Source organism: Podarcis liolepis (assembly GCF_965112155.1).
Source record: "Podarcis liolepis genome assembly, chromosome: 1".
NCBI classification, from domain to species: Eukaryota; Metazoa; Chordata; class Lepidosauria; order Squamata; family Lacertidae; genus Podarcis; species Podarcis liolepis.
In genome coordinates this window covers 48,162,635-48,175,802 of record NC_139554.1, presented here as the reverse complement: position 1 = coordinate 48,175,802, position 13,168 = coordinate 48,162,635, and the positions used below count along the sequence as shown (strand labels likewise).

Genomic DNA, 13,168 nt, shown 5'->3' with positions numbered 1-13,168 from the left:
TCCATGTCCATGAAGCCCCTTTTTTTTCTCTGGAGCTTTCCCTGCAAAAACCCGCTCAATCAGAGCAAACAGCAACCTACAGGGGTTTTTTCAGGGGGAGGCAGTATCCTGCAAATCCATCATATCCTCATTACTTTTCTTCCCATTGCTTACTACCCTTCTTAGCTTTTCTTGGTGGAAAAATGTCAGATTACATGGTGAGACATATAGAACAAGCCAATCTTTACGGGATCACATCTAGCTGTTTACAGGCTTTGTTCTGGAAGGTTTTTGGCTGCTCAAGTGTTTACATCAGACACACAAACAAACAGGACTAAACTTAAAAAACCAGATTTTATGGCTTGCCATCTGATTGCCTCAGACCTCTGCCCTGACATCAGACTCTGTGATGTGGCAGCTGACACACACACAGAATTCAGCCACGCCACAACTCTTATTTGACTGCCATGGAGTTTTACCAAGGCTTGAACTGGCCCCAGTAAACCTGATCTCTTAATGGTGATGGAGACAATAAATGTACTTTTACTCTTGCCAGATTGACAAGAAGGTGTTTCAGCAATCAATGAATTTGCCTTTTAAAAGTGATTTTAATAGACTTTTCAAAAATAGCTCGCTATTGGAAAAGTGACAGCCTATTTCTCCTGAACATTTCTTAACTAAATGTGAGGACTTTTCAAAAAAGGGAACGTATGTCAATAGCAACTGAAAGCTCATTGGAACTAAGCCCCTGGAAACGCAGTTTCTACTGTACATTGGAATGTATGCAGTGCATGGAAAATGCTACACTCAACCCCCTGCTAACATACCTCAGATGCTGGCAGCCCATATGTTAGCCACCCGGTGAGAAATGAAATGTTAGCAATCTCCAAGAATGGGCATATTTGAGTGTGTAGACTGTAACTGTATGTACATCCCAGACTATTTATTCTGTGAAAATAGCAACCCTGTCATGCTCCAAACCAGCCTGAAGGGAAACATCTGGAATTGAAGTCTGATTGTGGCAGAAAAAACAAGAAGAGATTAAAGGCAAATGTGAGTTTCTGTACCCTTCAGGTAGAACATACTATTCTATCTTAAATATACCATAGTTTGTTTCAAGAATCGCTAAACCCTCTACCAGATGTATGCCCCTGAAACATTGTGCTGCTGGAGAAACGCAACCACCTTTGGACTGAAATGCAACTGTTCTGAGCTCTTTGCAATCTTTTGCCATTGCACTGAAAGAGAAACAATTAAAATATTTTGTCAAACTGAAATAAGAAGAAGAACCATTTGTTACTGCTGAGTATAAATGTATTTGCTTCTAAACTTCAGTTCGTGCCCCACACCACGGGTAGAAAGTACACTGCCCTCTATATGTTTTGGACTACAATTCAGCCCCAAATAGCACAATCGATGGTCAAGGATGATGAGTGTTGTAGCCCACAACATCTGGAGGGCACCATGTTGGCTACCCCTGCTGAATATCCCTCAATGGGACAGTTGGGCCACTTTAGTCTTCTGTATTTCTATAGTGGCTCTGTCCAAGTGCTCTATAAACTTGCATGAATTCCCCCCCCCCTCAGCAATAGTTGCCATTAAGTGGTGCATGAAGCATACATTCTGAGCTAATTTGAAATAGAGACAATCCTGTTTATTCATTATGTTTGCATCTTAAGAATATACAAACCAGAAAGAATGTAACTCTTCTGACTTCCTCTACCAGCAATGTTTTACCAAGAGCAGATTTTTCTATTATTTCTGTTTAGTCTTCAAAATCCATACTCGATGAAATCCATGGCAGTATTCAAGTGGTTTTTGCATGGCAAGTATGTTATATTAGGTTTCCCTCTTGAATAACCTCAGTTAAAGTAGATCAGAACCCCAGAAGAGATTTTCATTTCATTATTGTGTTCCTTTTAGGGCTTAATTTTTGTAACAGTTCTTCAAATCATGTGGGTCTTACACCTGACAGTTTCTGCTTTGGAACATAAATTAAAAGTTTTCAGACCAGTGACACTGATCCAATGCAAATTCTAAGGTAGTGTGGGGTAAATGGAAGTGTCCATAGGCACTCTTGACTCCTGGAAATTTCCCTCACCACAGTTCATATCTTTGATCCCTCATGCGTTCAATGCTATACCTTGGCATTTCTTTACCTCTCAGTTTACACCAATAACATTATCAGCTTTGTTGATTATGCTTCATGTGATTCTATGAACCTTCCCATCATATCAAGATAAGATTCTTGTCTTCACAGTGTGCAAAAGTGTTTTCCAACTTCTGATTAAAGCAAAATGATTATTAGGAACCAGCAATAGCAATGAATAAAGTGCAAAATGCACAAAGTCCCTTTGTTTCCTTGGAGTTAGTTTTCTTCTCAGGAATTCCAGAGTTAAATGTTCAAAATATGATTCATATGCTTCCCCTCCCCTCAGGAGAAAAAGGGATCTGCTAGACATATGTTTTGAGAAAAGCAGGGGGAGAGATGACGTGAGTCAGGAGCCTGGAAGGAATATTTGGAGGAGTGTTCTGTAGCCCTGATTTTCTGTAAAATTTACTGCCTTTGCTTATTGCACAGACCATTTTTTCCTGGAATATTGCTAGCTTTTGCCATTCTATTTTTTTTTTTTTTAGAACCCAAGCAGTAAACAAGAATTTTGAAGGGGAAAGAAGCCAAGAAAAAGTCAGGCCTATTAGTCACACAGCTGCACTTCCTGTCACAAACGACCCCTGTTGAGTAATCAGTCCAAATATGCCTATTTTCTGTTTTATTTTTATTCTGTTTGAAATCTGCTAAAATCTCAGCTTTGGAAGACAGAATAAAAGAATCCAGTTCACAGAAACACGGATAAGAGCATATTAGTTGCCGGCTAATTCATTTTCCAAGTACCATTTCCAAAGTTATTTCTATACAGCCTAGGAGTGCTCCCATATCTCACTTTTCAATATGCAATGTAGGGCAGATTAGCTCACCAAGGTTCTAGAAAGGTCTGAGCAGACTCCCATGTTTTCCTCAGAGGCAGAATCTGCCTCAAGCCTCCCAGTATTTCAGTTGTTTAGAGCAGAGACCTAAGAGGAAGGGATTCCATTTTCAGCTGTAGTTACTCTTTAAGTCTCATTAGTCCTTAAGGCAGCAGAAGCTCTGTGAGGATACCAGGAGGAATAAGTCTGTGTACTGATTGCAAGTCCCTCTCTTCCCCTCACACTGGCAAACCCAAGACAGTGGGGGTGTGGCAGGCAGAAGCATTAGGAAGGGTGAGCCTAACTAGCATGCAGGTTCACATCTCCATCCTTCTGTCAACCATAGGAAATGGGGTTTTCATCTCACTCCTACTTAGTCTGAGTCCCAAACCAGGTGCTGTGGACACAGGCAATACCCAGAACTCTTTGAGGAGGAGAATGTGTTTTGAGGGTGTGTAGACAGCCAAAGTCTCTTAAAATGTTGACACACTCACAATCCCAGTTCTCAGCTGGTTTTCAGGAGCATCAACTCTACCTGAATAGTGTCCGTAGTCCTCCCCTGAGGGCCCATCCATATTTATATTTGTTCTGCATTTCTGGGCACAGGACCAGGCTTTCCAGGTCTGTGTCTGACAGCGTTGTCCCCCACCCCTGGCGGTGCTGTTTGCCGCTGAATTGGAGCAAACAACAATCTGCGGAAAACCCAAATTGCTGCTTGCTCTGATTCAACAATAAAATCGGGTTTCCCTTGGGAAAGCAATGGGCGGTGGGGGGGGGAGCACTAGGACTGGGAAAGCATGGACCTGTGCCTAGAAAGTGCAGGGCAAAAGGTACATAAGGATGAGCCATGACTTGGGGACCGTTTGAGGTAGCAACTGAGCATGTGAAGAGTGGGGTCTAGACTATGGTTACCAGACATCAATGTTTCCCGGGGACAGACTCCGGATTTACAAATCCATCCCCAGATTTCATTCAATGTCCCCGGATTTATCTTTTAAGTGTTATAGGTTTATTAGTAGGGAATGAATGTTGCGTGATTGGTTCAACGGCACAAGACACATCATATGGGGACTTCTGGCGAGGCAAAATGGCGGGCGCCACGGCAGCAAGCAGCTCCTGAAGCCAGCCAGAGCCAACTGCGCTACCAGGCTAGCTCCGGGCTGCTGAGACTGCTGCTGCCACCGCCCCTGCGGGGGGGGGGGGAACCAGGGACGCCCGGTGCGTCAACTGGGGGTACTGCTGACACCCCCCTCCCCAAGACCCAAATCGAGCTGGGAGCGAGAGTGCCCAGACAATTGCCCAGTGGTGCTCTGGGGCCAGGAAAACCCCAGAGCCAACGCAGGGAGAAGGAGGAGAGAAGAAGGAGAAGGAAGAGAGAGAAAGAGGAAGGAGAAGAAAGAGGGGAGTCCCGGTTTTGCCACGTCGCTGCTGCTGCCGCCACCACTGAGGAGAGTTAGGAGAGCACTGGGAGGGCAAGGATACGTGGCCGAGCCCAGGCCCGACCTGAGCCTCCTCCATGGCTGCTAGCGCTCCAAGATTGCAGGCCGGGGCCCAGAGGAAGGCCACACGACAGAGGAGACCACAGAAGAGAAGATATGACTTCTTATTTTTTTTAAATATATATACATATATATTTTTTAATAACTTTTTTTTTCTCTTTTCAAAAAGAAAAAAGTGTCCCTGGATTCTTTGAAAAAAATCTGGCAACCTTAGTCCAGACCAGTAGCACAGACTAAAGCTGCTGTTCTAAACACTACTTACTAAGAAATAAGTCCCATTGAATACAGTGGGACCTACTTCAAAGTTAACAAGCAATAGAATTGTGCTCATTAAGCTACTCTCACACATCAATTGTGCTCCATAGCATAGTAGCCAATGTAAGTGAATGCCTCTTTCTTCTCCACTAAGTGCTGTGCATTATGACACAAATTAGTGGCTCTCTTAAACTGCAGTTTTGTGACTTTTTGTGTGTCCTGTTTTAGGCATGTCTAAATTATAGGTGATTATGCTTATTTCCTAACCTACCAACTTTTTTTTTTTAATGTAGTGACTGATTCATTACTTATACCTGGTAGGCATGGGAACAACTTTTGCTTGCAAGAATTATGTGCCATTGCTATTGTTGCTGAGCTGCATACTTTATAGTGCATACAAATAAGCAGAGTAGTGGGGGGGGGGTTGAGTGGTGGGGGGTTTGTTTGTCGTTTGCTGTGGATTTCAGCATGAACAGTCCATACCTCATCTGGTACTCTATCCCTGTTTGCACTCTACTTCCTGGTATTTTTGCAAGAGGAACAAGCTTTTGAAGGATTGGCCTTGTCTGGACAAGATCATATTGTTCCTCCTCTTGGGCATTTGTCTTTACCTCCCCCTTCACTGTAACTAGCTAATTTATATCATTGTACCCCATCACCTAGAATTTTTTTTTTTTTTTTTTTTTTTTTTTTTTGCTATTGTGTGCAGAGCCGTAGCCAGGTGAGCTTTGCCCCGGCAGAACCGTCCAGATTGCGCCCCCTAGCCACGGACAGATTAGCTCTTCTTTCCGCCTCTTCTCAAACCCACTCCCTCCCACCCATTCAATTCCTCATGCAGTTCACCTTGTAATGAATTCTTTCACAGAAAATCCAATATTTTATTTATTATTTCTTAATAAAAGGTTTCAGCAAAGAAAATGACATTTTGATGTGAGTTGACAGGGTTTTTTAAAGTAATTCAGTTGTAAAAACAATACACAGATAGGCCTAAATGAAATGTACAAACAATATCATACTGAATTGTTCCATGATAATAACTTTACGTTATAATACTATATGATGTAAAATGGCATTACTTTTGCAATATCTGTGTTTATTTGGTTAATATAAAGTAAGAAGACTATTATGATTCAGAAGTCACAAGTTACAACTTCTTATTCACAAGAGTTGTTATTTGGAAAAAAATATGAAAGTCAAGTTAGGCCAACTCTGGCTTTAAGTAGCAATCTCCTCAATGAAGCCTGATGTGATTATAACTTTATTTTTCTCCCTTTAATTGAAGAAAATTCAGTAATAATTTCATCAAAGTCTATTTTTTATGTTAGTTCATACTCGCCACCCCCAGCTACAGCCCTGATTGTGTGGTATTTTCATCAGAAGCTAATCCTGGCTACATTAAACAAGTGTAATGACAGAGATAATGCTGAGACAATATGGGGCAACGGTGAAATTAAATGAGTGCTGCTCACTCAGATTTGTACTTCAGATTACCTTCCATAGCAGCTTTATGATTTTAACCTCAAGGTCAGTACAATATGCTTTACAGCACTTGACACTTCTTGCAAATCTGCCATAAAAGTGATTACATACAACAAAATAAAATGGACTACAGGTAGCAACCATTTTGCTTGGGGGTTCCACTCCTGGCCCCCACACGCTTTGGCAGAGTATGCATAAGCCCGCTCTGCCCTGTTACGTCCCCCATTCTGCCCTCTTCTGGATCCAAAAGGACTTGCACGTCGGCAGTCGTTTCAATTGGACGCATGCAAAATGGTCGCCACCTGTAATACAACAAGCTTTCCCCTTTCATAGCTAGTTCTTTGAGGAGGAAAGAATCATCTGTAGCTAGAGTCATTCCAGTAGCGGGAAGAAAAATATTCATAGCTCTGAGAAAAGAACGCCTAAGTTGCTCCATTCCCCCTCCCCCGCCTTTTTTTAAAAAAGGAAAAAAGAATGCCACATGGCTCAACAACCACAACATCAGCAATGGCAAACCCCCTATTACTGTCGAGTCATAATCCAGGTGGCCAGGCCACCTATGAAGCATGATTATGAGCCCATTTTGGAACATAGGTTAGACACTGACTTCTATACCCCTTGCTGTGTTGCCCAGCTGGGTGACAGTGGAAGAAAATGCCCTGTTTGGGTGGCTGTGTAAATAACAGGCGAGTCATTGCTGTTTACTCTCCATAATAACAGGGCCCAACATATTTCATGAGTTTGGATGTTTACATTTGTATGTAAATTAGTGGTGATAGCATGCGATTACCTTAATTTGCGCATATTCTTCAAGTCTGACATATAATGGTTCCAAACCACAGTATACAAGCAAATGCAAATTACAGCTTTGACAATGAGTGAAGTTCTGTAAGTGCAAGTCAGGTTTATACACAGTCACACTGAAGTAGGTTTGAACATTGTTTACATGTATTGAGCACTGTGATTTTAGTCTTCAGACACATACATGTATAAATGGTTCTAACAGATGAGTTCCATGTCCCTTGAGCAGAAACCTCTCTGAGTTATGCTACTATATACTCTGCTGGTAAATCCCATCAAAGCTGATTTTGCTCATTTTTGTTCATCCCCTTTTTGCAGTTTTGGAATATGAGCCCTGTGGCATAACTTTCTTTTACAAGGTAAATTTCTTTTTTTGTAGAACACCTATAGATATGAGTAAAAGAATGTCACATAGAAATTAGTAAGAGGTGACTATCATGAACACCATAATATGTGCTTTGTAGCCTGAAGACAATAGTTATAAAGGTGGAGAGGAGAACAACTGCCAAAAACTAGGTGCCAATACTACCCTGTAATTCTGATACAACTCAGAACAGAATTAACAAAACATTCAAGCCACCAAGGTTTTTATTACCTTTTAAAACTTTCTGTTACCTACATCCATTAAGCGGTAAAGGAACTGGAGATGAGAGGTTTTCGATTCTTGTAGGGGCTCCTTCATGCCTTGAGTCATTTGCCAACATTCCTGCACTCCAGCACTAAGGATGCATCTGCACAAGACTTTCTCCTGCTTCTGTTTGTGACTTTTATGAGAAATGTTGTACCTTGATTGGTGCTGCTGATGTAGCCGGTGCTGGTTTTGCAATTTCCCCCTTCTGTGACCCAAATGGGTGGAGCAGCACTATGTACCTGATTCTGGGTACATGCGGTTGTTTGATTTGAACAGATCTGACAGCACAGGGATCACGTCTTTCTGTCTTGCACCCATCTGACTCTTTGTACTAAGAAGGCAAAGATTAGGTCATCAGCCTTAAGCACTTTTGCATTCTTTCTCTCAGAGCTCACTTTTACTAAAATGTTGCAATGACTCCACAGCCTCTGAGGCCTTGCCCTCCTTTCTCACCTGTTCCACATCACCACAGATTTCCTTTCACTGAGCTGGTTCTCGTGTCACAGTAAGCCAAATGGTGATTTACTGGGACTACACAAGCATGCAGGCTCCCAGAGAGTTTAAACATGAGTCCCAGTTTCAGTACAAGTAAAAAAAGAGACAAATAAACAAATCAGCTATAGGGGCCTCTATGGGAACTCACACATTTGAGTAGGCCTGGTAAGCAGGGAACGAGGAATCTTTGACCCTGCCATATGTTGCTGAACTACAACTCCCATCAGCTCCAGCCAGCATAGCCCATGGCCAAGAATGATGGAAATTGTAGTTCAGCAACCTCTGGAGGGCCAAAGGTTCTGCACACCTGTTGTAAGCCATATTTTGATTTGCCATAATGTGGAAACCAGGCCGTAGTCAACTTGCAGTTTGCTAGCCCCATCCCTGCCTTTCCTTCTGTTGCAAGATCACATTCATTCACCCAAGCTTCACTTTGTGATATGGCAGCAAGCATTACACAAGGCCATAGTTACCCCAGCCCCACACAAAACCATGCTTTCGTGTTTCAGTTTCTCTGATGGCCCATTCTTCTTTTAAGCACCTTTCTTTTTGGATTCAGCAGCAGCCACTGCAGTCAAAATAAGGAGGCGGAACACAATTTTTGAGTCTTAATAAAACACAGGTGTTTTTACTGCAGAACTAAAAAAAAAAAAATTGCAGCAAGCAAGTATTAACAAGAGCAGAATGCTGTGGAAAAATGTGCTATTGAATAATGAGAAAGCAGTTTGGAAAAGCAGCAGCGGGCTGTGCTAGGGGTTTATGAGGAATGCAGCAGTCGCCGGCTGAGGTTTACCTTAAAGTTCACCGGAGGGTGGGGGGGACACATAAATCTTGCATGAACTGTTCCTCTGACAACATGAATTTACCCTCCAGTGTATTACACCAGGGATTAACTCTTGACATTCTTCTCACTGTGTGCATGTCCTCTCTTTTTTCTCTTTTGCTTGCTGTTTGTTTTTGTTCCATTTCCCCCCTCTTATTTAAGACACAGATTATTTTTCCAACCTTTGCATGTGGTAAAAACATAAGAGAAATGCACACATGCATATTTAAGCAGATGATTTAAGAGCTCAAGTTCCCAAGGGTGGAACTATCAGCACAGAAATACATTCTTATTCCTCTGTCAGTGTAATCAACCTTCCCTGAAACAAAAAAACTTAATAAGATATAAAAATTCAAAACTTTCTCATCCCTCCCAAGCAAAATATAATAGACCCAGGCTGCACGTCATGTGGGGGTTGCAGGAGAGGAGATTGCAGCTGCTGCCTTCCTCCCCAGGTTCTCCTGCTGCTCAGTGCTGAGCCATGGTTTGGCTTGATCAGCAGGAGGTCCAAACCCAGGTTCAAGCTGTAGACCAAAAGCAAGCCTTTGTTCTGTAATGGAAGGGGAAAGGCTAGGAGAGCCTACTTAGGCCCTTCCTTGTGCAACTGCTGCAAAACTGCCCTGTAGGGTTGGCCAGCTGCCTCTGGCCAGCTACTCACTGCCACCACCACTCCCTTTCACACTTATAGCTCATAGATGAGACAGAACTGTAAAATACTAAAACCCAGGCTCCCAAGACAATGCACTCTGTGTTTCCTAGCCAGATTCCTCTCCGTTTACTCAGGACAACAGGGCTGGCATCCAGCTGCCTCTCCCATCCTAGGATGCCACACAGCCTGCTCTTTTCCCGATGAAACCTCCTTTTTTGCCCTAGTGGCATATGCCCAGTGGCCAGGTATGTGGGATATTATCCGAACCGTAGTGTTTTGCAAAACCACACTTCAGCACCCAAAAGCCAAATTATATGAATTTTTATTAAGAATAAAAAAGAGAAATCAGATTAAAAACAAACTGATCTCTGTAGCTCACTCCTTATGATGACCTAGTTACTTAGAATCACAGAATTGTAGAGTTGGAAAGGACCCCAAGGACAATCTAATCCAGGGGTCCTCAAACTTTTTAAACGGGGCCAGTTCACTGTTCCTCACACTTGTTGGGGGCTGGATGAGAAGTTTTGGAGAGTGGGCTGGCGCACTCGCAGGAGCTGGGCACCTCGGAAGCCGGGAGCCTGCAGGAGCTGGCCAAGTGTGGCGCGCACTGCCCAGTGCACCTCTTCAAGGAACACGGAGATGGAGACAAGGACAAGCTGGTGCCTCACTGCAGATGCCGCCCCATGCAGGCGTTTCCACCCCTTCGTCCTCCTGCTCCCCGGAGGTGAAGGCCGCCGCCTGGGCCACTTCGCTGCTGGCCTCATCATCCTCCACCATCACATCAGCCGCCAATGGGAGCTCCACAGCGGCCCCACCAAGCCCTAGCCCAGGCTGGCTGTCCTCCTCCAGGAACGCCGCTGTCGCCCCCCTCATGGGGATGCAGAGTGGTAGCAGCCACAGGAGCACCAGGGCGGTGGCGGGATGAAGAGGCCGAGTGGTGGCGTCTCTGCCAATAAAACACCGCGCCTGGTTTACCTCAGCGTGGCACGACGTTTGATTGGCAGAGACGTCCCCGCACCATGCTGAGATAAACCAGGCGCAGCGTTTGGCAGAGACGCCACCACTCGGCCTCTTCCTTCCATCACCGTCACCTGGAGTCTTGGCTTCGTGGCAGGTTCTTAAATGGCCAGGCGGGCCGTATTTAGAACCCTGGCAAGTCTGATTTGGCCTGGGGGCTGTAGTTTGCCGACCCCTGATATAGTCCAACCCCATGCAATGCAGGAATCTCAACTACATCATCATGACAGATGGCCATCCAACAGACTGCTTCTCTTGCATAATTCCACAACCCACCCATTTCCTCCATGAAAATAGAGTCAATCTTGCATCCCTCTGGTATAAAGCTCTGCCATTATTGTCATACATTTGGCAATAACCTGTCCCACACTAGCTTCTGGAATAGTTGTGTTAGTTTAATATAACAGTTTCATTTTTTTAAAATGTGTTTATTCTCACAATGGGTTGGTTGTATTAATTATATAAAAGTTGAAACTGAAACACATTCAGCAATGTCTGCTGCCCATATAGGCAGATTTGAGGGGGATATATGAGTACAGTAGCATTAAAAAAATATCTCTCTGCCTCCCTGCAAATTTCACTAAAGGACAAAATAGAGCAGTGATTTCCCAGGAACTGGAAGTGAAAGGAGGAACTGTTGGAGTGTTTGTTTCTGGTTAAACTGAATGTGATGTGGAAGTATTTTTCCTAGCCTAAAAGCAGTGGCAGGGGAGGGAGTTGACTGAGGCTGCAGCAACTGAGGGGGTGTTAACTCTTACCTCTGTGCTGTTCCTCCAAAGTCAATCTCTCTTCCCAGGTGGGGGACCAGTTGGGATGGCCAGCTCCCAAGAGACTGGTGGAATCTGATAGATTCCTGACTGCTCTAACAGGCTTTCCGGTGGATAGAGCAAGTGATCCTGCTGAGGCCCTAGTCTCTCTCCTGTGGACTCATTCAAACACTGTAAAGCTCACTTTGCTCTGTCATGGTCGATGAAACAGACTGGATGAGGGCTGGAGTGGCATCAATCTCCCTCTAGAACCAACCAAACATGTGCTCAAGCTTATAATTGGGCCTGCCACATGGCTGAGGGAACAGCAAAGAGATCCTACTTTGCTGCCTCCATTGCATTGCTATGTTGGAGTCACAGCAGCATTCAGTTTGGAAATAGTGTTAAAGAACAGAATGCGAGTCTGTCCCTTCTGACAATTTCAGTTTATCCTGGAGTTACCCAACCTAACAGCATCATCAAGGAACCGACCAGCAGAGTTGTTCCATGTAGTTCAGAGGGGGGCAGACCTCTGGAGCACATAGTGTCTCCCTAGCTGGCTAAACACTTGGAAGACAATGCTGCTTGGCTCCACAGTGGTTTAGAGACTGGTATTGTGGCGGTGTCTGCTGACATGTCCAACCCAACATCTAACCCAGTGTTGTGGGATTAATTCCAGTTCATGGGGCCTGACTGGATACTACCTGATCAATGATGGATTACTGCAGGGCACTGTATTAGGCTGTGTTGTTGGTTGTTCCGAGTTGGCAAGGGTCATCTGATGGCAACGAGAAACTGAGCTTTTACTGTCCTTGACCCAGTCCTCTGGAATGCTCAGCCAATAGAGATTCTTGTTTTAATCTTTAAATGTCTGCTGAAGACTTTCTTATGCTGCCAGGCTTGTGCAGGCAATTAATAATTTAGATTTCTGTAATAGTTGATATTTGATTTTAAATATGTGCATGGTTTTCATTGCATATATGTGTGGTTGTAAACCACTTTGATTTCTTTAATGAATAGTGATATATAAATATTTTTATAAATCAATAATAAATACAGATACCTTTTTCTATCCTGTGCCCAATAGCAGCTTGAGGAAACTTGGGGAAAATTTATCTGGGGAAACAGAATGATGGGAAGGGTTAACCCCTTTATCTCAATACAAGAACCCCAATTTAACAAACACACAATAGCAAAGCAAAAGGCATTAGAAGATCCAAACAGGGATCTCCCACTTCATGTCTAGTTTGGCCTTCCTTTCATGCAGTTCAGAATATTCTGTTTATTTAACCATATAAAAGACAGTGTTTCAGCTGTGTGGAAAATCAACATGCTCCACAGTACAGAGTAAAAAGAACTTTAGAGGAGCAAGTACTGCAGGCTCGTCTCCAGGAGCCTGCACATCCTTGTGGTCTCGGTATACCATAGTTTGGCTTGCACACCATGCGAACCAGGCTGAAAATGGGTGGTGCAAACCACAGCTTTGCAATATTGCTGAGACTGCAGTGGAAAGAAATTAATAATGATTCCTCCTAGCATTCTAATACCTTTGGATGCAAATAAAGGATAAGCCTTGCCAAGCAATATTTATATTACGTAAGGGCACTACAATATAGGATACAGAAGCAACTGTGAAAATTATCAGCATGCCAATCTACTCATCAAAGTGATAATAATCAATGTTTCAAGGCTGGAAGATGAGCAATAACTGCAGATCAGCAACAGGACTTGGGTCTACAGCAGTGTAATAACTAAAATAAAAATCAGTACAACTGTATTGATTCACATACTCTCATTTTTCTGGGTGTAGAAATCTTATTTCTGGTAAAA

The 13,168-nt window shown here is 43.5% G+C and overlaps 1 protein-coding gene and 2 long non-coding RNA genes across 18 annotated transcripts in view; 1 reads left to right on the top strand and 2 right to left on the bottom strand.

Annotated features, from left to right (window-relative positions):
* Nucleotides 1-7,708, bottom strand: part of LOC310687135 — a 52,164-nt gene extending 44,456 nt beyond the window's left edge. For all 3 annotated transcript variants that reach the window (XR_014516245.1, XR_014516246.1, XR_014516247.1), the window contains exon 1: nt 7,573-7,708. This is a non-coding gene — a long non-coding RNA (uncharacterized lncRNA). The remainder of the gene's footprint in view (nt 1-7,572) is intronic.
* The window catches only part of RAD51B (RAD51 paralog B), a 297,374-nt gene that overhangs the window by 267,583 nt on the left and 16,623 nt on the right, over nt 1-13,168 (top strand). The gene's annotated exons all lie outside the window — the stretch shown is intronic.
* Nucleotides 7,763-13,168, bottom strand: part of LOC310687130 — a 92,830-nt gene continuing 87,424 nt past the window's right edge. Inside the window, exons 7-9 of one of the 2 annotated variants that reach the window (XR_014516243.1) lie at nt 12,402-12,454; nt 10,632-12,266; nt 7,763-9,506 (exon numbers count right to left, since the gene is read on the bottom strand). This is a non-coding gene — a long non-coding RNA (uncharacterized lncRNA). The remainder of the gene's footprint in view (nt 9,507-10,631; nt 12,267-12,401; nt 12,455-13,168) is intronic. The other variant, XR_014516244.1, reaches the window with a different exon arrangement.